This window comes from Phalacrocorax carbo, chromosome 1 (genome assembly GCF_963921805.1).
Source record: "Phalacrocorax carbo chromosome 1, bPhaCar2.1, whole genome shotgun sequence".
Classification (NCBI taxonomy): Eukaryota; Metazoa; Chordata; class Aves; order Suliformes; family Phalacrocoracidae; genus Phalacrocorax; species Phalacrocorax carbo.
The window spans coordinates 174,977,683-175,001,847 of record NC_087513.1 but is presented as its reverse complement, the minus strand read 5'-3'; the positions used below and the strand labels follow the sequence as shown (position 1 = coordinate 175,001,847).

The 24,165-nt window shown below is 37.6% G+C and overlaps 1 protein-coding gene across 1 annotated transcript in view; it reads right to left on the bottom strand.

Annotated features, from left to right (window-relative positions):
- The window catches only part of KLHL1 (kelch like family member 1), a 254,532-nt gene that overhangs the window by 184,919 nt on the left and 45,448 nt on the right, over nt 1–24,165 (bottom strand). The window lies entirely within an intron of this gene.

The following is a 24,165-nucleotide window of genomic DNA, read 5'->3' as shown; positions in this document are numbered from 1 at the left end:
TTGCTTCAGATTAAAACCATAAGATTTTATACATCTTGTGGTGCTGAAAATTAAGAACTTCGTAGAAGAAGCTAGATGAAACTGGTTATGCTTTTTACTTCAACTAGACATGTAAAAACATCTTACATAATCAACAGCATCAGCAAACATATTTCAGTCCAGCATATCAAATGATATTTTCAATTAATTCAAACCAATCTCAGAATACACAGAACCATACAGGTTGGAAAAGACCTTTAAGATCATTGAGTCCAACCGTTAATGTAACACTGCCAGTTCACCACTAAACAATGTCCCTAAGCACCACATCCAAACATCTTTTAAATACCTCCAGGAATGATGACTCCACCACCTCTCTGGGCAAGCTCTTCTAATCCCTGAGAACCCTTTCAGTGAAGTAATATTTCTTAATATCCAATCTAAACCTCCATGCAGCTTCAAACCATTTTCTCTCGTCCTATCACTAGTGACCTGGGAGAAGAGACCAACACCCAGCTCACTCCAACCTCCTTGCAGGTAGCTGTACTGTACAAAAAATAAGGTCTCCCCTCAGCCTCCTCTTCTTCAGACTAAACAACCCCAGTTCCCTCAACCTCTTCTCATAAGACTTATAATCTAGACCCTTCACCAGTGTTCTGGTTTAACCTCAGCTGGCAACCAAGCCCTACCCAGCCACCCGCTCACTCCACCACCCACAGGATGGGGAGAGATTTGGAAGGGTAAAACTGAGAAAATTCATGGGTTGATATAAGAACAGTTTAATAATTAAATTAAAACAATAATGATAATAACAACAACAGTAACATAATGAAAAGGAAAATAATGAGAGAGAGAAAAAGAGAGAGAGGCAAAACCAGGGAGGGGAATAAACAACCAAAACAAAGAAGTGCTACAACCGCTCAGCACCCACTGACCTGACAGTGTCAATCCCTGAACCACAATCACTCCCCTCAGCGAGCTCCTCCAGTTAATGTACTGGTCATGGTGTCACATGGTATGGAATGAACAGCCCATTGGCCAGTTTGTGTCAGCTGACCTGGCTGTGGCCCCGCCCCTCCCAGCCTCCTGCCCACGTGGCAGAGCGCGGGAAGCTGGAAAGGTCCCTGACTACTATAGGCACAACTTAGCAACACTGAGCTGCTACTTAAAAGCAACTAAAGCATCAATGTGCCATTGGCACTTTACCAGCTACAGTGAAGTGAATTAACTCTATCCCAGCCAAAATCAGTACAATCAGCTTTGTTGCTGTTCTCTGGACAAGCTCCAGCATCTCAGTGTCCTTGTAGTGAGGGGCCCAAAACTGAACTCTATATTCAAGGTGTGGCCTCACCAGTGCCAAGTACAGGGGCACGATCACCTCCCTGCTCCTGCTGGCCACACTATTCCTGATACAAGCCAGGATGCTGTTGGCCTTCTTGGCCACCTGGGCGCACTGCTGGCTCATGGTCAGCCAGCTGTCAACCAACACCCCCAGGTCCTTCTCAGCCAGGCAGCTCTCCAGCCACTCTTCCCCAAGCCTGTAGCATTGGATGGGGTTGCTGTGACCCAAATGCAGGACCCGGCACTTGGCCTTGTTAAAACTCATACTGTTGACCTTGTCTTATCAATCCAGCCTGTCCAGATCCCTCTGCAGAACCTTCCTACCCTTGAGCAGGCCAACACTCCCACCCAATTCAGTGACATCTGGAAACTTACTGAGGGTGCACTCAGTCCCCTCATCCAGATCATTGATAAAGACATTAAACAGAACTGGCACCAACACTGAGCCCTGGGGAACACTGCTTGTGATCAGCCACCAACTGGATTTAACTCTGTTCACCACAACCCTCTGGACTCGTCCATCCGGTGAGTTTTTTACCCAGCAAAGGGTACACCTGTCCAAACCACGAGGAGCCAGGTTTTTCCAGGAGAATGCTGTGGGAGACAGTATCAAAGGCTTTACTAAAGTCCAGGTAGACCACAGGTTTTCCCTCATCTACTAAGCAGGTCACCTTGTCATAAAAAGAGATTAGGTTAGTTAAGCAGGACTTGCCTTTCCTAAATCCGTGCTGACTGAGCCTGACTACTTGGTTATCCTCTATGTGCCACGTGATGGCACTCAAGATGATCTGCTCCATAACCTTCCCCAGTACCAAGGTCTGACTGACAGGCCTGTAGTTCCCTGTATCGTCCTTCCAGACCTTCCTGTAGATGGGCATCACGTTTACTAACCTCTGGTCAACTGGAACCTCCCCTGTTAGCCAGGACTGCTGATAAATGATAGAAAGTGGCTTGGTGAGCACTTCTGCCAGTTCCTTCAGTACTCTTGGGTGTATCTCATCCAGCCCCACAGACCTGTGGGTGTCTAGGTGGTGTAGCAGGTTGCTAACCATTTCCCCTTGGATTATGAGGACTCCATTCTGCTCCACATCCCTGTCTTCCAGCTCAGGGGGCTGGGTACCCAGAGAACAACTGGTATTGCTATTAAAGACTGAGGCATATTCTATTGAAAGATAAATATTATGGAACACAGAAGTAATTTTGATAATTCACGGTAATAATACAACAGTTTCATTACATAAGGTTTGAATTCAGTAGGTACAATATTCTAAGAATGATATTAATAGACCTATAAGATAACACAATCTGCACTCCTGGTGCTGGAAAAAATTGAAAAGTGCATGAAGATAATAATAAGAAAAATAGCTTTTAAAATTCTGTTATATCTGAAAAAGAAAAAAGATCTTTAGCGTTTTTATTGACTCATGGTAGACTATAATATAGTTCAGAAAAGTAGTATTTCCTTTTGACATACACTAGTGATTTACTTGTGAATTAGTTTTTGTCCAAAAATGTTCCACATACTCTTCTACAACCATTGTATAAGAAAGGAGGAAAGACTGGTCCATCTTTCTGTCACAGTAATTGTTAGGCTTCACAGCATTCCTTCAAAGTATCTGGAAGCCTGCATAATTAAAGGTGGCTTGCAGATAATTTTACAGAGAACCAACTCAGTTACCTTTGTATCTCACCCTGCCACCTATTCTGTGCTATATACAGGTACTAACTTACCTTTTAAAATTATTGCCCACAGTAACTTCACTTGCATAGTATTAAAATGGATCCTGAGAAATCATCAGCAGGTTTAAATTAATCAATATCGCCATTTGTATGCCAGTAAGGTTGCAATATGTGTGAGCCTGTCTATAGGAAATTGAACTGGCAAAACTTTATTAAACATAATTCCTGGACAGAAACAGTTACGAACTGGTGATTTAGAAAGGAACATTTCCTTAATTCTCTTACAGTCAATCTTGTTATACAATCATGTAGTTTGTGTTAGACACCTCTTGCAAACTCCTCTTAAAGGATAAAAGAACCATATTCATTCTGTGAGTGACATAATCTGCTTCTGTGTTCCTGTGCAACTTGGACTGCCAACCATGTTGATCAGAAATCTAAGTTTATTTTCATACCTTTGGATGACCAACTAATACTTTTACATAAAACTCTAATGATGGAGCTATGCTCATTAGTACAGGTAATGAGCAGTTATTTCAGCTTTTTTCTTTCTTTTTTTTTTCTTTCTCTCAGTTTGATTGTAGCCCTACACAGACTTCTGCAGTTTTATTGGTGAAGAATTAGAATGACAAGTAATTTACAAGAAATAAATCAGTGCCTAATAAACAAGGTTGCTAGGGTTAAATACACACATTTCTCCCCTTCCTCCAGGGAATTCAGGTGTGACAACAACAGGCATTCTGAGAAAGGAAAATAGGAATGAGCAGGTCTGAATGGGTTCACGTTGCTTGCTACTTCAGAATTTAGGTCTAACTCAGTTTACATTTGAACAGATAAGGTACTAATCTTGCCTATTCTTGGCTATTCAAAACATGCTGCACTTTTCAGGTCAGAAAAAGAGAAGTACCCTGACTGAATTTCTGCTAGTCCTATAAAGTTACATTGGGCTGAAATGAGTTTAGTCTATTTTGTTCTTGAATGTCTAGACAGTGTTTGCCACAGATTTTGCCCTTTTTCCTGCTTGCCATTTATAAGCAACATTTTCCACGCTCAAACTCGTCGGTATATCTGTCACTTAGCAAGTCATTAAATGACTACTCAAATGCAAGCCTGAAGGCTGAGCCACATTTTAAAATATTATGCTGAAAAGTGGCAAGTAACAAGCTTAGTGGAAGACAATAGGTTAATATTTTATTTCTTTTCTAAGGAAGCTCAGATAAAATGTCTACTACTTATCCTATTCAGGAGCTACCTTATTTTCTTTAAAAATGCTCTGACTGCATAATTAATGCTTTACATTCAGTCAGCAGCTTGTTAAAATAGGGATTAGTTAAAACAGCTTCAGCCAGTAAAAACCAGTTATTTTGTACCAGTTCATGAAAGGCATGTATAGGTACCTTTGACCAATTAGCAAAATGAAAATAACACTTTATGCTTGCATATATTGTTTTTCTTTAGGTGCAGACAATATGAACTACATATGCAGTGAGATGCTTGTGGAGTTCTGCAGGAATCCCAGCACAAATTCATGTGAAAATCCTCTGAGTCTTCCAAAGACGTTTTTAGCACTTGTATACCTCGAAATCCTTTAATCAGTGAACAGGACAGACTCCAGATGAGCTTTTGGCATAATCTTTCTCAGTTGGCAAGTGCAAAACCTGAACTTACTATGGGAATTTCAAAAATTCAGGGGTTGTTCCAGCTAGAACACATTTTATCTTTAAACGACTTAGTTAATAGTACAGAAGTAAGGAAACCAAACCTATCACAGGATTATAACAATGATACTGAAGAGTGATACTACAGGATGAAAAAAATAAAAAGCTCAAAAAAATTATCAGCACCGCAAATAACGAATAACCTCAAATGTTTCTCTATGAAATGGCAAACTGTAATGCACATCACATTAAAAAAAAAGGAAAAAAATCCATCCCAGCAACTTTGTACAGACTAATTTTCAGTGTTAAGAACACCATGCTGTTCTCAAAAGAGAAATGTTTTAAGAAAAGCCCAAAAGTGTTGATGAGAAAATTCAGCCTTTGAGTCTTTACAGATCTTAAAACAGTGTAAACAGAAATAAAAGCTTAATTCTACAACATCTGACTCCACAGTGCTTCTCTTTTCCTAGAAAAAGCACTTTGATTTGAACAAGGGTGCTATTCTCTAATCACCTTTAACCTGCTCCTAACTTCTTCGAAAAAACAGGTAAAACAGACATAAAATCCCAGGCTGTACAGATTATTACCTCAATTTAAGAGTCCTTTAAGTACGTACTTATGGTAGCCCACTGTAAGTAAAGAGATGCCTCTCTTGCCAAAGGTCTCCTAGGGATACCTTTAAGACCTTTGGCTTTTTGGTCGATGATTAGATTTATTCAAGTATGTATTGTGTTTGTGTGGTAAAACAAACACAGATTAATGCTCAGAAGAGATTTTGGGTAGACCAGTTAGTACCCTACAATTATGCAGGTATCTAATCTGGCATCTCCTGTACCTTGTACAGTTGTTCATTCTTATAAACAGTAAGACCATACTACTCAGACTTGATTCTTGCTCATTGACTTTACATGCAAATAAGCTATAACATAAAAAAATAGAGAGAAAAAAACCCAAACCTTAACTTAGAGTAATGCTGTTGTGAGTTTAAGAGAAAATGCTAGGAAAAAAGGGACCTCACATACAGGTTTAGTTACCTGTGTCTTTCTTCCCAGGAAATGGGAAAATAATTAATAAAACTGCCACTCCTGAGCTGCAAAGGTTTGAAAACAGCAATAGCAAACATCAGTAGTTAAAACCATATCCTGAGTAAGTTTCAAAAGGGGAAAAAAACCAGTACTTTTAAATAAAAGGTGAGAGAATTCATATGACTTGAAACTATACTGCATTTCTCTGAGTAAATAGAAGCTTAGATTTAGAAATTGTTTGCATTTTGGAAATTATAGTCATACAGGTGCAGAAAACAGCAGAATTGTATCACTGTATAAAGCAGAGTACTTTATAGAGTACTATGGTAATTTACATACTACATCAGAATATGTTTCTTATACCTTGTACTGAAGCCCTGGCCTCAAATAAAGAACCCTTTAATCATAAAATGTCATATAATTTCATTGCTACTGGACTAGCAAATCCTCCTGTATTTAACTTCTTTTCACTTTCACTCATGCGGGACTGATCATGCAAAATTATCCAAAACCAGTTCAATGTAACTTAGTGTATGTTATTGGGTAGATACCTGAAGTACAGAGTCAAGAAAAAAATATGTCCAGTTTTTCAATTAAAAATATTATTTTGCTATTTATAACTTGCAAAAACTTATAAGATATATTCCATATGTAAGACTGAAAAAAGTCTTCACATCATTTGTTCTCTAAAAATTGCTCCCTGAATACTTAAAAACCAATAACCTCTGGAACTGCACTTACCAAATTAAGATGGACTGTCAGAAGTCATGGCTCTCATTAATGATCACTTGCAAAAATGCAAGACAGAGTTTTATAAAGAGATTAAACCACTTTCTTACAGCAACAGCAGGACTGAGGTTCTGTTTGTGATCCGAAGGCATGCTTTTCACAATGCTGCCAGCAATTATACCTGCAACTAAAGGCTCTACCCAGAGTTTCAGCAGGTTGTTAAAATTTCTTTTATAAAAGACAAAGTTAGGTAGAAATGCCAGATAAAAAAATAATCTGAGTATCAAATATGACTTTTTAGTTACATCAGTTAGTTTAGAGATACATTATTGCTGTCTTAGATGTTCCTTTTCTGTGTAAAAAAATATTATTAAACAGAGTCCAGTGCATATTATAAACATGGTGTTCTCATTCTATAGATAAATCTGCTTAATGTACAATTTACAATGCTGTTTCCTCCTAATGGTAATTTTGGGATTAAACTACTTGTAATATAATTTATCCTTTGGATGCCATAAGGCAAAATTCAGTCATTAAGACATTTGTGTGCCTAGCAAAAATATGCACGATTCCACTGTTGTACTGTCCATCCGTGCATCTTAAGACCAGCCCCAATAAACAAAATTAGTACCAGTTTATCATATGACCTCAGATAAATCGAGTAGCCCTTCAGAAACAGAAGAAGGACAATGAGGGATCACTGTGCTACACTGTACTGCTTCCATAGAGAAATATTTTTCTTGTTTAGTAGCTGATAGAAGAAACAAAAAAGTGGAAGTACGGTTAGAGAAGGAAGAGTTTGTTCACACCGTGATTTTTCAGGTTACTAATAAAACATACAAAGCAAGACTTTTGTTTTGGTTCAGTTCAAAATACTGTCACTTGGAATTTTTCTTATCTATCACCCTTCACCAGTTAATTATATAACTTAAGCTACAAGCATAGATGTTTGTATTGCCAGTGGTGATAAACCAACCTACAAAAAGATTCCATAGCTGCCTGAAATACTTGGCATTCAGTTATTCAGTCCTTTTTAAATTTTTTTATTTTTGCTTTTTCTTTTTGTAAAAATAAAAAGTGAAAGGAAACCAATTCATGAACAGTTACTGAAAAGTATAATTTTTCAAGAAACTACTTACTGAATTCAGTTAAATTAATGACAAATGCTTTATCTTCCCTCCAGTTTCACTCAGTTTTTCCAGAATTTATTACTGTTATTAATTACATGAGATTGTCCTATGCCCTATTCCCTTAGAACCACCTAAACTGTTGGGGAGTGTGTTTGGTTTTTAAGTATTCTGTTCAACTGATCCTTTACCTCTTCTCACTTTCTCACCTTTTACCTTCCACAGTCTTCTAAACAATTACTTCATACTTTTCCTATTTTTGCTCTTCTTTCTCCACAGTCACTTATGTCCAGTCTTAAAAATTACCTTTTTCTTCACCCCTCACTAGTACTTCCAGTACCTGCCTACCAATATTGTGCCCTACATTCTGTCAATTTTGCTTTCAGCTTCTCTCTCCAATACTTACAGCTCCCAGCAATTTAGATACTTTTCCACGGATGAACAACTAAATGGGCTCAGCAGTCCAACACAGCCCTGACTGAGAGTTAAAAAATGAAATTTCCAAATAAAGGTTGAGATTGAGCTGCCACAAATATCAACGGACGGATATCAAACTTTGGAAAAAAATATTGAAATAGCATCAAATATTATTTGCAGAAAATTTAAGTATATGCAAACTTTTATTTTTAAATAAAGCCAAAGGTGGGGGGATGGGAATGGGGTTTTTTTTCCCCTCATAGTCAGGCAAAAGGAGACGACGCACCCTGCACCATACAACAGTAAAATATTTTGTACTGTTTCTGTTTACCCTAGGAAATCCAAAATCTCCAAATCATGACTAATAAATAATAGATACCAAAAAAATAAACCTTTTTTTTCCTCCTCCTCCCAGCCAAGTTGCCTCACAGGATCTAAGACGTTGTGTATTTGTCTGTTCTGCACAACCTCTGTCAATCAAAGCAAGATGCTATCTTTTGTTTTTTTCATGGGGGGCTGGGGGAAGACATCAATTTCTTTTCCAAATCTATACATTGCTTTTTAAGGTGTCTTTGAAATGTAAGTAAGACCTCTTACTGTTTCTTCTCATCATGTCAAAATATAACAATTTATTGCAGTGTATCACAGTGGAAAATTCTTTCATACCTAAAATCAGTCTCATTATCCTTTCTGAAACTCATTTCAACACACAGATGAACCTTTTATATACCCTATTCCAAGTTCCCATCACTTCTTCAAATCCAGAGCAAACTTTTGAAGATCTGACTTTTTAACGTTCATCATCTGTCACACCAGGCACCTGACAGCTATAGTATGAATTGCACCGCTACAAACCATTGTCACAAGCTAACAGCCTTCATACTTCTTTGACAAATTACACTTTTTTTTTTCCATATCTTTGACCAATTCTACCTCTAAATAGTCCCGCTATGCAACAACAAAGAAAAGATGCCATCTGCTGGACTGCTCTCTCCACCCACAGCTAATAGTGCATCCACTGCTTTTTCAGCTTTGCATTCCTGCATAGAGGCCTCAGTTTGTTCCAGCTGTTCTTGGAACGCTGATGATTAACTTAAATGAACATTCAGTTCTCCTAGCTACACGTAGACATATTTTAATTACTTCAAAACTTACTGATATTTTCCATATTCGCATTACTAACAGAACTTTTTGCCGTATTGGATCTTGCTGCCTGAATTTATTTTTTGTATCTTGGAGGATAGAGGAAACAGAGCTTACAAGTATAAAGCTCCACAAGCAGATACATACTGGGTGCACATAAATCTACACAATGAATCAGCCTCCTGAAAGGACATAATCCATTCTTCTTGAAAACAGGAACCAGCTGAGATGTCACAGGAGACCTCGATTTTTAAATACATATGCCATTGGAGAACAACCAAGAAGCACAACTACCTTTCCTTAAGTTACTGTCAGGAGTTCTCTATTTCTAGCTCAAGACTCAAGGGAGCCTCCTTCATTACAGTGCAGCCCAGCTGCTCTGCTTTCTTCCCCTCTCTTTCCTTTTACCGTTGGAGAAGTAGACAAAATTGCTACCACAAGGAAGCAGCTTAGCCTCAGACCAGGGGTAAGGCTACTACTTCTTCAGACAGGCGCTCTTTCCTCCTCCTTCCCTGACCCCACCAAAATCATTGCCTGCATTTTCAGGTAATAAAGATTTTGACTGCAAGGTGGAATAATAAATAAATAAATCTGTGCCACTGCACAAATTAAATCCTGTATATTTGTCAGGCTACTACCTTTCTGTTATTAAAAAAAAACCACAAACAAATTAAATAAAATAGTTGATTTATGGTGATTTATGGTCTTCCAATCATATTACGGCAGACAAACACATAAAACAAGAAACCCTAACATAGGAGTCAAGCATTTGTAATGCATTCACAGTACATTCATGCTTTAATTACCCAACTGATAGTGCAACAGGGAAACACCCTCTTCATTATGAAAACAGATTGTCATCATAAAACTTTTTTAATACTTTGGGTAAATATTTTCTAGCATGTATGATTCCACATTTCTACCAACCAAAAGTTAAATGAAGTTTATTATGACTTAGAAATTCAAAACTACAGTTTTATCTTAAGCTCTACTTCACTACAAAATTTGAAGTCCTCGTATTTCTAAAATGTAAGATCAAAATAATATCCTTTCTGCATTGTTTGTGACATACATGCAATTTTCTGTAGGTTTTTTTATTCTTTTGTTTCATTATAATAATCTGCATTAATTCCTTTAAAATAGATTTTCCACTTTCTTTGATCCTATCCGTTAATGAATGTAGGCAAATAACAAAAGTTCATGAGGTAGCTGTTTGTGGCAGATAAAGCCACCACTGAGGTTTAAGCTGGATGCGGAAAAACTTTGTGTCTGCTGTGGCATTTACGGTGGAAATTATTAGCTGGAAAGTCTGGGACAAAGGGTAAAGACTGTTGTAAAGGAGGCTAATGTTACTGGCCTGAGTAGTTAAACGTGACAGGTTGGAGGTGTATTTTCCCGTCTTCTTGCAGATATGAAGTGCTCATGTCAACTACTCATTTCTCTGGCTCAGAAGCAGCAATAAGCAGACAGATGCAGGAAGAAAACCAAAACAGCAGATGCTATAGTGGAAATGAGAGAGATGTGATTCCTTTTCCTTTCTTAATAGCTCAAGAAATTTATGACATTGCATTGTGTACCACCGTGTACTATCAGCTGAGCAGCACTAGCTAAGACACTGATTGTAGGGGACAGATCTCACAAAGCACAGACTGTCACAGTTTCCTTGGCGTCGTTATGATGTCTTATTCCAGCTAATGATCTGCAGTGAGCCTTTTTGAATTGCTTAAGTAGTCAAACAGAATATATCAAAATAGTTCTCCTGTATCATTAAAATAATTCCTTTATCCCCCAGTACCACCTTTTACCAGGTGGCAAATGCCAAACGTGTTGGAACTTTATTACTCAGCTATAAAAAACAGACTGAGTTTGAGCCTGAAGATAAGTGTGAATGGATATTGTTATGCACAGTCTGTCTTAGTACCCTTTGTAGAGGGGAAAAAAATGTGAGCAGCTGGAAAGACTATACTTCCAGGTCTACAAAGAGACTCGAGTCATATGCCTGGTACCAGATGTGCTTCTCACAAATAAAAATAAGCTTCTGGTGAGGCTAATTACAACTGAAAGATTTTTTTAGTTTTTTAGGAATTGGTATTTTGATGGATGGTAAAAACTTTCACAGAGGAAAAACAGCAGTATTAAAATTAACGTGGATGGGCTAACTTTGGTACATTTAAAAAATGAAAAATTTTGCTGAGCATTTCAGAATAATTCTTAAAACATTATTCTATTTTTAAATTTTATTCTTCAGATTTACTTACTCATAGATGACATTCAGAGTTTCACTAAGTATGATTTTAAGTCGAGTAAGTGAATAGAGAGAATACAAAAGAATACCAAGATGAAAGGCTAGAAATTAAAAGACGCTCAGTGTCTTTGATGATAGGACCTTAACCATACTTATTGGCCATACAAAATAAAATTCACTGACAGTTTTATTATTTCAAATCATAAAAATATTATGGTAAATGCAAGTGTCTTGTATTGACTTGCTATTCTGATTTTTATCATTAAAATATAAATATTAAATTGTTTACTTCCCCATACCATACAGCTACTTGATCATAAAACAGTAAAATTTTGAACTCACTTCAACTTAGGCAAAGCAATTAAAGAGGGTGGTTTCAGACTTAAGAATAACAAGGAGCTGACATCAGGTTTTATCACCGCCCATCATTTATGCACACACTGCCACACAAAATGAGAATTTTACAAATATAGGCACTGAAGACTGTACATTCAGAAACTGCTGAAACAAAAAACAGACAGAAGGTTCCTCTAATATACTATGGAGGGGAAGGTCCCATGTCTATCAACCGTCTCTGCCTGTATATCTGTTAGCTGCTGCTGTCAGTGGTGTGCAATTCTCCCAGCAATTGCCCCTTCATAAACTTCATGAAACCAATGCCAGTGCCACTGACATCACACAACTCTTCTGTTAGTCCCATAACTACTCTAGGAATAATGCAGCTTCAGATTATAAAAAAGCAGCACTGGATTTACTAGTGGGATGGTCAAGAGAGAGAAGAACAAAGAAAAAAAATAAAAAGAAAAAAAGGAAGAGAAGAGGTGCAGGGCATGTTCCACATTACGTGACAGGAGAAAGGTTTCTCCACTTCAGTCCCACCTGATCCCTTTACAGCTGCTTTTGCTTCCTTCCTCACAACAGTGCTGTATTTTCTGAATGGATGGCTCACATTATGCCAAAAGAGATGCTAGTGTCATGTGTTAACTATCTTGTCATGACTAATGGCCATATCTATATGGATAAACTAAGTAAATTAGCTGACACAGTTACTCATTCTGAGTGTGTGCACAAATACACACAAGCATGCAGATCTCTCTTTTATTAAGAGACATTTTCTTCCAGCATTTAATTTATGATATAAGCACTTTATGTAAACATATGTGAATGATGGTAACAGTACACAAAAAAGGACAAACAAGTATTTCTTTACTATACCATTTAGCATACATTTCAATAAAATTTCAGTGTGTTACTGTATTATGCGCTGATACTCCACAGCACAGGTAGCACGTCAGAGCTTAAAACACCCTATGACTGCAAAGGAAATCATGTCAAAGACCACAGGAAGCTGAATCTTTAAAAATCCCAGCTTAAAATTCTGGTTCAGTTAAGTACTGCACATGGTGAAGTGGGAGATCACAACACGCATGCATGCACACCCCCCTCCCACACACCCCCATTCAGTAAGCTGTAGGAATGATGCTTCAACCCATGTCCTGTTGCAAGACAAGCGTTCAGGGAGCTTGCACAGCATACAGTTGCACGCAGCATGCAATCTCTTCCTGCTGTTTGCTACTGACCTATCGAATGTCACATATCTTTTGGTGATGCTCACGAATTTCATGATCCTGACATGACTGCCTGCATCTGCAAACCAGCAGGAAAGATACGTCTGAAATAAAGGAATAAATTGTAGGTCATTTTGCCATGCTGTTGGCAATTTGGTGAATCCTGCCTAAGATGAATCTGACGGATTCAGCTTCCATACTACAGGATCACTACATCCCTGGGAACTTTACTGGCAAGCAATTAAGGACTACGTATTCCATAACAGCTACTACTCATTAACCCTGCACATACCCAAGCTATGTTCTTAATGGTATGATCAATATGAAAAAGGTCTAAGGAATTTTTCATACACATGCATAGGAGCACAAAAACCTATCCATTAATATTGTTTTGGTCAACCACAGTAATTGCAAAATTATTATTTATAGAAGCTGAAATCAAGCAATGAGAGTGATATGTAGATCGCTGAATTAAAAAGGTAGGTACACACACATCCAAGTTAAACGATGCCTTTAATTTGCAAACTTGTAAGTATGGAAACTCTAGCCAAAGCCACAACATTATGTACAGTTACAGAGAGACACAGGGCAGCCGGTGGCATAATTAGTGCTTACCTTTTAGAACAGAAAAAACATTTTTTTCCCCACGTTACTGTTTGTGATGCAAATATTTTTTACATCTTTTATCCAAATTGTGACACAAACTTAAAAGCAAAACCTAGAATTCAGATTTTTTTTTTTACCATTAAAGGAAAGTTAATTCTTTGTAACCCTCTGTCTTTGGCTTAATTGTTCTTGAAAGATGAAGTAGCTGAGACCCTTTCACTCTCTTTCTCCTCCACAGACTAGTCTATAGGTCCCAAGGTAGGTAAGACCTTCCCCTCCACAGGCAGAGGAATCAAGTCCAGTGCACCAATGCTCTGACTACAGAGCTAACTGCAAAAAGCAGAGAAGCCAGACCTTTGTAATCAGGCATTTTACACAGGGCATATGCAAAAGTATTACAACAGACATGAAAAGTCTGACTTCTTTAAAGAGATACAGGGATGAATGAGACACTCTTGCCTGTAACTCCCTCACAGATGAAGGTATATCCAGAAATACATTCAAATAAAAGCAATGTTTAAAGAAAGGCATTTTCTTTCCTTAACCTGCCCTATGTTGCCAGTGTATGAGGACGCTCATTCAGTATGAGGGCTTTTATGGATCTCCATTTTGTGGTACTTCGCCTTTTGCACTAAACATTTATGGAACCAGGTATCTTTTAATTGTAAATACCCAATATTTAGGCATTCCACTACTTAACATTGCAGCAACAAAGCGTCCTTGGAAGCTGAGCTCCAGGAATGACAAAAGGAATTTCTAGATTTCTGAACTATGTTTGTATCTACATTCAATTTAAAGCAACACCTGCATACCTGAAGAGGGGCCTTCAGTAGTATTTCGTAACAACACTAAGATTCCTGCTTATGCTTCTGATTTCTTTCTTAGGCATTTCACAGCAATTTTTTTCAGGCCATTCTCATTCTTTTCTTTCCCAATTTTTATTTAGATAGAAGACAAGAGAAACAAACAGCAGGTCATATATATAGAGATAAAAACTATTCACATGTTTTGCATATCTTTGATGACTGCGGACGTAAGACAAATTGCACAAATTCCTTTACTTTCTCAGATGAGCTTTAAAGAATGCCAGCAATGATCAGTTGTCTCTATTTTACATTTATTCCATACAGAATATTCATGAACTTGTAAAAAGTTAAAAACCACCATACTTCTATAATAAAACACATAATCCCTTAATTTTTCAGGTCTACACAATTGTAACCATGTGCTTGCAACTCATTTCAGTGAAACCTACGTTACTTCAAAATTATGAATAACTAGAATGAATCATAGAATCATAGAATAGTTTAGGTTAGAAGGGACCTTTAGAGCTCATCTAGTCCAACCCCCCTGCAGTAAGCAGGGACACCTTCAACTAGATCAGGTTACTCAGAGCCCCATCCAACCTGACCTTGAATGTTTCTAGGGATGGGGCATCTACCACCTCTATGGGCAACCTGTTCCAGTGTTTCACCACCCTCACTGTAAAAACATTTTTCCGTATATTGAGTCTAAATCTACCCTCCTTTAGTTTAAAACCATTAGCCCTTGTCCTGTCACAACAGGCCTTGATAAAGAGATTGCCCCCACCCCCCCTATAGTCCCCCTTTAAGTACTGAAAGGCCTCAATAAGGTCTCCCCACAGCCTTCTCTTCTCCAGGCTGAACAGCCCCAACTCTCTCAGCCTGTCCTCATAGGAGAGGTGCTCCAGCCCTTGGATCATTTTTATGTCCCTCCTCTGGACCCGCTCCAACAGGTCCATGTCCTTCTTGTGCTGAGGGCTCCAGAGCTGGATGCAGCGCTGCAGGTGGGGTCTCACCAGAGCGGAGCAGAGCTGCAGAATCACCTCCCTCAAACTGCTGGCCACGCTGCTTTTGATGCAGCCCAGGATACAGCTGGCTTTCTGGGCTGCAAGCACACATTGCTGGGTCATGTCCAGCTTTTCCTCCACCAATACCCCCAAGTCCTTCTCCGCGGGGCTGCTCTCAATCCCTTCATCCCCCAGCCTATATTGATACCAGGGGTTGCCCTGATCCAGTTGCAGGACCTTGCGCTTGGCCTTGTTGAACCTCATGAGGTTCTCACAGGCCCACCTCTCCAGCTTGTCTAGATCTTTCTGGATGACAGCCCATCCTTCTTGTATGTCAACTGCACCACTCAGATTTATTTTAACCGGGCTTGTTATAAACCAGGCTAATCTATACTGTCACTGTTTGCATCTCAAAAAGTACCTGCCTACCTGAGTCTAAAGTCTACTTTATTTTATTAAATGTGTTTGCTTTTGCTTCCTGAATGTGTGCCTTCAAATGCCAAGCTAATTTCAGTGCATATGGCCTAATTTGCAGAGCCTTCCTTTCCCTGATTATCTGAATCAAACTCAGTCTACACAGAATAGTGTAGCTGTGAATTATATCATTATTCAAACAGTAGTTAATAGCTGTGATTTGGCAGATTTTTTTCCTACTTATATGTTTCTTTAACTGTGGGATAAAAATAAAATTCTAGTTCAACTACACTTGAAAAGACAAAAAAAATTAACGTTGACATCAGTATTAAAAACGGGTTAAGAAAATTACATCTTCAAGAACCCCTGCAACCTTTATAAAGCTATGAAATAGCATCAAGATATGACTACCAAAGCCAAACTCTGAATAATTTCTCAAACTCTTTAGATTATTCAGGAATAAATTGCATAGTTTTATTATGGGTTATTCATTCAACATAATTAATGTGATATCCATCAGAATCAGTATCTGTGGAAACATACTTAAAAATGACCAGTGATTGCAGAATATATATTTAATTACTTCTCTAGTTATACAACTTATTAAAAGAAAAAGATCAGAAAATGTGCAATATCTTACACAATTGTTAATCATGAATGTTCTTCTCATCACAATACCAGATATTAAAATATATTACGTGAATTATACTCTATTATAATAATGTTATAAAAAATAACAGTGCATTTGAATATTTTAACTTAACATTCTTGATCAATCTAATATGCATTGGAAAGGTGAAGATTAGTATAAAAATAGAGAATAGAAATGTACTTCTAACCAAGCTACTTTAAAAATATCTGTAACACTTCCTACATCTTCACTACCAGATTAGAAAGAAAGAGAGATTTTCATCAGTTTCTTTGCTATTCTTTGGATAAAATGCAAATACAACAGCAAACATCTGACTGCATTAAAAAAAGAGAAAGATGTATAAAGGCAACCTAAATTATCTTATAAACTAAAAAATAATGTAAATGTTACCTGAATTAAATGGAAAATGACATTTTAAAGCCTATTTAGATGAAAGTAATCTTACTTAGATAAGTGAAGTTCTAGGAATATATTAGCGCTGTCACTTCACGTGAATCACAACGCATGGTAAACCTTGCCTATTGCAAAGAGCATGTCTTCTATGCCTCAGACTTCCTTGAGGAAGCTACTCCCAACTTTCTTCTGGCCTTAAACACACAAAACTTAGGGGGAATGCAAACAAGTAGGTACTACAGTCTTTTAGATTCATATTCAGAAATATTTTTTTTGCCTACATTAGTTTAAATGGAAGTTATGTATATATACTGGCTTCACCTGTGTTTTCCAGTACATCTTCACAATTGTCAAAGTGGTGATGAAAAACAGTTGTTCTACATATCTAAGATACACAGAACTACATAAAAGTTGCTTTTTCAACAAATCAGGCATGGTAATCTATAGAGCAGCAATACTGTGGCTCAACTAAGATTTTTCTTCAATCACTTTAAATCTAGTCAAACCACAGACATAATACTACTATAAAACTGCATACATTACAATGTGTGAGCACCAAAACAGGTCATAATTTCATGCCTGGCCTAACCATGTTTCATATAAAGCCCAAATGAGCGTGTTAGTGTAGGGTATCTCTGAGAAAACTTTTAATCTGTAAGGTTATTGGGACTGTTCACTTCTGGAGTTTAATAGCTCTAGGGCAATCTGATTTCAGCAAAGCCAAAATGGTGGGTTTAGCTCTTCAGGGTTTCTTGGTGTGTGGCACAATTTTTCCCATCAGAGTACCCCTCCATATTAGAAGTTGGGGGGGGAGAGGAGGGGGAGAAGAAATAAATTATATGTAAGAGGAATTCCTGCCATTAGTTTAAAAAATTTTTTAAAAAAGGGGGTGGTAGGGGTGGTGGTGGGGTGTAAATTAAAAGTAAAAAAACCACAACCCAAACTATAGGTAAATGCTCCAGTCTGGAATAGTTTAAATAGCTCTGTCAGTGGCATAAATGCTTTTTTAGTCCTGTGCGCTGCCTTGGTAGGTTCATCATTTATTTAATTCAACAGCTAATGTTCATTAGTTATCGTAAGCATTATCTGCGGTCATATATCTTTATTTGGTTGAGATTATTTTGCTGAAAAGCCATTTCCAGTCGTGATTGAATGTTTCCATATTTTTGGCAGCTCTAAGACAAAGAGAAGGCATTAATGCCATAATTACTAGCCTACCTCTAAGACTGATATAGATGTGACAATTTTTCACTAGTGAAATTGCTGCTTGAGATGAGTAGTTTACACAATGTGTAGTTACAGAGACCTTAACTGTGGAATTAATTTCATTTAGTTGTCATTTAAAAATACAACTTGTATAAAAAGGTTTTATAACTGGAATACATCAAACTATCCTACACATGGTTCAGGACAGAATGTGACAATTAGGCAATGTTATAGCTTAGTCTCTTGGCCAAAGATGTCTGTAGGCTAAGAGAGTTTTATTGTCAGCTTTTTTCCTGCACCTGAGCAACTTCCATACACAAACTTAGCAGATAAATCAATACCTGTTAGCATGCCTCGGGTTACAATAGGAGTGATGTAAAACAAACACAAAGGTTTCCTCCTTCCTCCAATCTTCTTATTGCAAAGTGAAGATAATTTGTCTACCACTTTACACTATGCAATATTTTTTTTCAACAGGAAGTCATGTTAACAATGATTACTTGATTATGCATTTCTTCCATGGCCTCTCAATAAAACACACTCACTTTCAGATAAAATTCAGGAATCTCTACTCCACATCAGTAAATTCCAAGCTAAACTCTTTTTTTTCTTGGTTGATAAAGATCTTAAACTCCTTGCTAATGAAAGATTAAGGCAGCACACCTGTACTTATTTATTTATATTGTAGGGGACTACAATGTCTCTATTCCTAAATTATTTTGAGAATCCTAATATTAATTATCATTACAGTTTTGTAGCCAGAAACTAAACCGAGCTACTAGTAAACAGGGCAATGAACATGCATGTCTTCTCCATAGACTGTGTATGACCATAATAAAGCAGTTATGATTAAAAGTTTGTTGGATAATCACAATCATACTTAACATATATAATGAAATTAAGTACAGTTATGTATGAGACTGACTCTTATTAATGAACTACACCTTCTAATGATTTTGATTTCTGCCAAGCTTTGCTATGATGGAGTATTCAACTTAAAACGTTAATATGTGCATGCATGCTAATTTCTGGGTTTCTCAGCTGTTGTATTTGGACATATGTCAAGTATGCATTATGCTATTGATGGGTCACAGATTTCCAAGAAATCATATTTCACTGAATCTTTTCCATCATGCTTGACATAATCTTTTTTCTCACTGTCAAAAAGAGGGATTAATTTATCCTACAATGATATGAAATCTCTCAGCTGTAACACGTAATTGCAACAGATTGCAAAATACTACTCATTCCTCCTGGACAGACCTTTCCTATTTAAAACACCACCATTGACAAGACATGAACAGGCGTTATTTCAAAGGTACATGTTTTGCTGGGAAAACAACAACAACAACAAAAACTATGTCTATGAGCCTGTAAAGTCTACGAGTCTGAGCTATTCCAAATTTGTGCTTATTCAAGCTTATTCTACTTGTGCTTGCCAGGAAGAATCTCATCCCTAAAACTCCATCAGAACACCTGAACTCTAAAAAAGCCTGACTTAGAATGTTTATACTTGCCATTACTTGCTGTCCCTGTATTACATTTCGTTTTCTTAAACTGACATTTCATTAGCATTTTCCTTACTTTTAAAATAGTATGGTGACCTTCCTTAAGCAGTAGTGATATCTTTACCATTATGTGTTTAATTTAATGTAAATTTATTATTATGTCATGTATGTGTATGGCTATGCGCAAATACATAACTAGAAAAATTGCATGTGCAATATCATTCTATTTACACTAAAAAGAACTAAAAGGGTATTTGTTTGGGGTTTTTTTTTATTTGTTTGTTTCCTTGAGAATAACTTTTCTAATGATTTAGAAAGCAGTTGAAATAGTAACTAAGAAAAATCAGTTTAGTGCATAATTTCACAAACATTTCAGACTAAAAATATTCAGGAAATCATTTAATCCACTAATGTATTTAGCAAGGAATCACAATTATACATGACAGAACTCTTAATTCTGTGGTAAATGTATTGCAATGTTACTGAAAAGCATATTAAGTTTAAACTAAACAATGAACTCAAAAGTGTAACTATTCCATGTTCTTATGCTACAGATGACACATCACAAATTTACCTTGATACCGAAAAGCTTTCAATTAAGTGCTTGCCAATTATAATGCTGTGTTGTTACACTTAGGATACAGCTGTGATATCTGAAAAGACTTTGGTTCTAATACTAAAATATGTTTTCTATTTTAGACTTGAGGAAAATAATTCTGACCATATATAATGCAAAAATAGAAAGCAAGTGGGCATATTTTTATCTGAAAGAAGGGGAAAACATAATTTTTTAACCATGTGATTCATGTGGGATGCTTCACAAGATACTAGTGTATAATTTCATCACTTTAACTGTGAAACTTCAGAAATTCCCAAGGTGTAAACAAATAAATACTGTTAGGAGAAATCCCAATGTTTAAATAGTTTTGAATGAAAAATTTAGCTTTCAGAACAACAAAGTCCTGACAGTGATTGAAATGGCAAAAGGTTATTTGTGCACAAGGGGCAGCTAATTAAGGATAAGATAATGGTAATCGCATTCAAAACTGTTTGGAAGATCAGATTGCTGCTCACAAATTTGGAAAAATGTTTTTATTATATTGCAATGCAGTCTTAGTAAACAGATAAACTCAAAATTCTGATGGAAAGCTGTCAACATACATTGAGTTTATTAAGAAGATTTCAAACCAATACACTACTGTATTGATTTATTGAAAACTACACAAAATATTAGTAAGCTTATTTTTAATATTGCTACTAAAAGTGCTAATTATTAGTACAACAAATAACAGTTAGTAAAACACACTAAACCAGAAATGCATAAATTTTTTTTTTATTAAGAAAACAAGAAAATATGTCATGCTTTTCTCAGAAATACAGCATTCCCCAAAGAATCTGGCTGATCATGGCTTAGACAGGTGTACTCTTCGCTGGGTAAAAAACTGGCTGGATGTCCAAGCCCAGGGGTTTGTGGTGAATGGAGCTAAATCCAGTTGGCGGCTGGTCACAAGCTGGGTTCCACAGGGCTCAGTTTTGGGGCCAGTTCTGTTTAGTATCTTTATCAATAATTTGGATGAAGGGACTGAGTGCACCCTCAGTAAGTTTCCAGATGACACCAAGTTGGGCGGGAATGTCGATCTGCTTGAGGGTAGGAAGGTTCTACAGAGGGACCTGGACAGGCTGGATCGATGGGTCGAGGCCAATTGTATGAGGTTTAACAAGGCCAAGTGCCAGGTCCTGCACTTGGGTCACAACACCCCCATGTAATGCTACAGGCTTGGGGAAAAGTGTCTGGAAAGCTGCCTGGCTGAGAAGGACCTGGGGGTGTTGGTTGACAGCCAGCTGAACATGAGCCAGCAGTGTGCCCAGGTGGCCAAGAAGGCCAACAACATCCTGGCTTGTGTCAGGGACAGTGTGGCCAGCAGGAGCAGGGAGGTGATAGTGCCCCTGTACTCAGCACTGGTGAGGCCAAACCTTGAGTACTGTGTTCAGTTTTGGGCCCCTCAGTGCAAGGAGAACATTGAGATGCTGGAGCATGTCCAGAGAAGGGCAACAAAGGGTCTACAGATCAATTCTTCTGAGGAGTGGCTGAGGGAACTGGGGTTGCTTAACCTGAAGACAACTCTATTGCTCTCTACAGCTATCTGAAAGGAGGTTGTAGCGAGGTGGGTCTTGGTCTCTTCTCCCAAGTAACAACCAACTGAACAAGAGGAAATGGCATCAAGTTGTGTCAGGGGAGGTTTAGGTTGGAAATCAGGAAAAACTTCTTCACTGAAGGGTTTGTCAGGGATTAGCACAGGCTTCTCAGGGAAGTGGTTGAGTCACCTTTCCTGGACGTATTTAAAAGATGTCTGGATGTGGTGTTTAGGGACATGGTTTAGTGGTACACTCGGCAGTGTTATGTTAACAGTTGGACTCAATGATCTTAAAGGTCTTCTCCAACCTAAACAATTCTATGATTCTATGAAAAGACTAAGGGAACACAAGGTTCAACCAATGCTTTTAAATAAGCACCTTCTTAGATATGCTAAACCTGAATGCCAGAAACTGCCTATTTATAAAATAACTTGACAGACTTTGATTCTCTTTTCCTTCTTCTTCTATCTTAAATATATTTTAAATATACTTAAACATGTAAATATGTGAAAAACATGAAGATAAGTCTTTTAATCTAGGATTGATTTTAATGATAGTAACAGTTTATATTATACCACCTCAATGTCTTGACCAAAAACTAGAAGCCTACTGTGATAGTCACTTTATAAGCACTTCATGAGAATATCTTTGCACTCATGAACACCTGAAAGGCCTCAAGCTGCATGCCTGAATAACACAGAGAGAGATGTACTATTTTTCTCTACTAAGTCCATTCACTGAGAATTGTATCATGCCAGCTCATGGATTTTAGGGCCATGTAAACCACTGAGCTTTACAGGCGTAAATACAAAACACTCAAAAATGGATTTTGTGGTGACTAATTTAGGACAAAGGCTCTAACAATGGGGGTGTTTGTCAGCTGTTCATTTTGCTGAGGGGTTCACTGGCTAGTCTTATTTTAACAGGCATCCAAAGACGTAGTACATGCTGAAACTGTTAGGCCTCAAAACCTTTTTTTTTTTCTTTTTTTAATGTAACTGTTTAACACCCAGCTCAGTTGAGGTGCAAAGGTCCAGAATTCATGTGTTCTTCAGTATTCGTGGCCTGACCCTGGCGATGATCCTCATGGCCCTTTTTTTTTTCAACAGCTGTCACAAAAGCATCCACTGAAAAATACAGTAGCAGTTGTGTTTCTGTTGTAAGGCACTGAGGAAAAGGAATTATACGCTTAGGTTAGGGATGTATGCTGGGTGTATGGGAACTTCCCTAACTGTATGTTACGAAAGAGTACTGGGTGGATGCAGCAGTCTGAAAGAGGTGATGCTGCTGCAGCTCCGTGCTCCAGGTGCAACCAGTAGCAAGGCAGATGTATTCCCAGCAGCCGCATGCACAGAGAGCACACATACAGCACATATTTATGCATACGGATATATGCATGTACATTCATAGCCAGCCACATAGATATTCAAAGCATGCACATGACCACAGACAGCACCAACAGCCTCATCCTGTTCCCCACTCTGGCTGAGCAAGATGGAGGTTGACTAGTGAGAATATATACACACACACACGTATATATGGAAATGTATATATATGGATATATATTTTTGTGTGTGTGTATATATATACATGTACAAGCTAGATGACTCCAGCAGCTTGGCTTAGACTCTCAGTCTGCCCAGTTAGAGGCACCTGGACATCCATACTGCCAAGGTCACAGCCCACTCTGGTCATGGGTACAGACCCCTTCACTCACACACACACAGAAAAACAGAAATTTGATTTTGTTTCCCAGTCCAGGGAGTCTTAATGTAAGACACATCAAAAAGTTACTGAAAAAAATATATCAACATATTAGTGGAAAAAGGACCACAAAAGAGTGCTTGTCCCTCAGGGACAAATGCACTAATCATCAGGCTAAGCTAGATATCCTCATATTACACTTCATGAAGTTCCTCATGCAATAGAGGAATAGATTTTCCAATATAGCATGAAGATTGTTCTTACAGTGCTTTGGTGGTGTCTCGAGATGTGGAAGCTACAGGCTGCATTGTCTTAAAAGAAAGGTAGAAACATAGACTTGTACCTTTCATCTTCAACACTTATGATAAACTATTGATTAGAGAGAAAGCAGACCTTGGTGCATCTGGTGAGCATGAATATTTTCTCTTCCAGTGTCTTCCATTGACTCTAATCCATTAGGCATTTGTTCTTAATCTTCTATATGCTAACGTGTACATTTATATATGTGTGAGTATAATACAAACATGTTTTGTATGTGTGTGTTTTCATATTTATATATACATGTACATGCATATATATATGTGTACGCACAAGTACATGCACACAGAGACATGTATATGCAATTCACTCAGCAAAAGTTTCTGCATATCAGATTTTTGTTTTCTAATTGTCATTGGTATTGCACAGTTTTCTGTTAAATTTAAGAGAAAAGATGATCAGTGCCCTTAAAAAGGAGGAATGAAAAAATTTATCAAGCACTGTTAATAGTGCTAGCAGTATTGCTGAGCTACACATGCAGGAGGAATTCAATAAGGTCGGTGATC